This window comes from Hyposmocoma kahamanoa, unplaced genomic scaffold (assembly GCF_003589595.1).
Source record: "Hyposmocoma kahamanoa isolate Upper Pololo Valley unplaced genomic scaffold, ASM358959v1 84, whole genome shotgun sequence".
Classification (NCBI taxonomy): domain Eukaryota; kingdom Metazoa; phylum Arthropoda; class Insecta; order Lepidoptera; family Cosmopterigidae; genus Hyposmocoma; species Hyposmocoma kahamanoa.
The window spans coordinates 2,783,950-2,785,589 of record NW_020654229.1 but is presented as its reverse complement, the minus strand read 5'-3'; positions in this window follow the sequence as shown (position 1 = coordinate 2,785,589).

Sequence of the window (1,640 nt, the reverse complement as noted above, 5' to 3'; positions counted from 1 at the left end):
TAATGTCATCGCAGTACTGTCTAATTTTGCTTGCTTCGCTGTCAGTCGAACAAACGAAGACTAAAGCGTGAATGACGCTCTGTATACGATTTTAACGGCCTATAAGTTCGGACACTTTTTAGCGCGGACCCGACGTCCATATAATTGTAAGTCAATGTACACATTATAACTGCATGGACTCATCGTGTAATTCTAGGTATACGTTTTAACTGTCTGACTCGTTTTCATGTCATAATTAGAAATTATCATCTTTCATCTTAAATCTTAAATCATCTTTAAGGTGGAAGAAATTGCTTAGCAATATGGCCGCCTGTTGTACATTAGCTTACTGTGGTCTTACATTACTGGTCTGTGTTGTCAATGTAAAATAAATGTGCAATATAGAATATTTCACTTCAATCATTCTTTATTTCATAGGTATGCAAATTGTAAATGAAATCATCATACTGATCAAAATGTAATTAGTTACGTCTGGCCCGCACACCATGTTAATTAGAATACCTATATAACCACATACCAAATTATATCAAAAACCTGGAAAGACTTACACAGTTTACTAAAGAACTAAAGGCATTTCTTGTTAATAAATGTTATTATGACTTACATGAATTTTTTGACGATACGTATGATGACAAATAACAATAATAATAGAAATAAAAATACTTCGACATCTCTTATTAATAATTATTGAAATTAATGTATTGTATAAAGTAAGTTTTCTAATTAAGAATAATGCAATCTTAGAATAATAACGCATAGAAACCTAGTCCGTACACGCTAAGTGAGGCAAATTGAAGCGCGCCAAAAGGGCCTACACGAGCGGGCAGGCCTTCAGTGCTCAAGGTCAACTTGCACCGCGTACAGATCAAGAATTTTAGCTAAAAAGACGAAATGTGCGGTAAATGAGTGTAAAAATACGTCAGACAAACATAAAATAGATACTAACATCACATTCCACAAGGAAGTAACGCGTTTCAACTTGTATTTTTATATAAATATTCACTAAAACCGAAAATTAACCTACTACTAAAACTAACCTACATGAATTTGATTTTTGCCTAACTTGTGACAGTTCGTTTGATATGAAACTATCATTCTATGCGTTATTATTCTAATTCTTAGAATAATAACGCATAGCGCATTATTATAACGCAAGCAATGTAATAATGTATATAATAATGTAATGTTATGATATTATATTGTAATGTAATAATTAAATATAATTAAACAGTGTGATTTATGAATTTAGACCGCAGATGTTGTTGTGCCCTTGCAGGGCGTCACATCAATTAATGTTCCATCTTAAATTTGTAATGTGATATGCAATAAACAATTGAAATTGAAAATTGAAACTCTACTCCTCATTCGTAAGGCATATTCCCCTGAGAAGAATGAGCAGAAACTCTTGGGGTTGGTCTTTTAAATATACATTTGAATACATTCGTAACTATACATTTGAAAGAGAATTAACAATAGGCCTCTAGATAGCAAGTGAAGTCAGAAAGTTAACACGTGTACCTAGAACTACACGAAGACTCGATCGACAGTTTTAGGATTTTGGGCAGAAATGGCTTAAAAACCCAGTTAAGACCCGGCAGGATTGATTGGGTTATAACTCACTACCCATCTCTAAACACGTC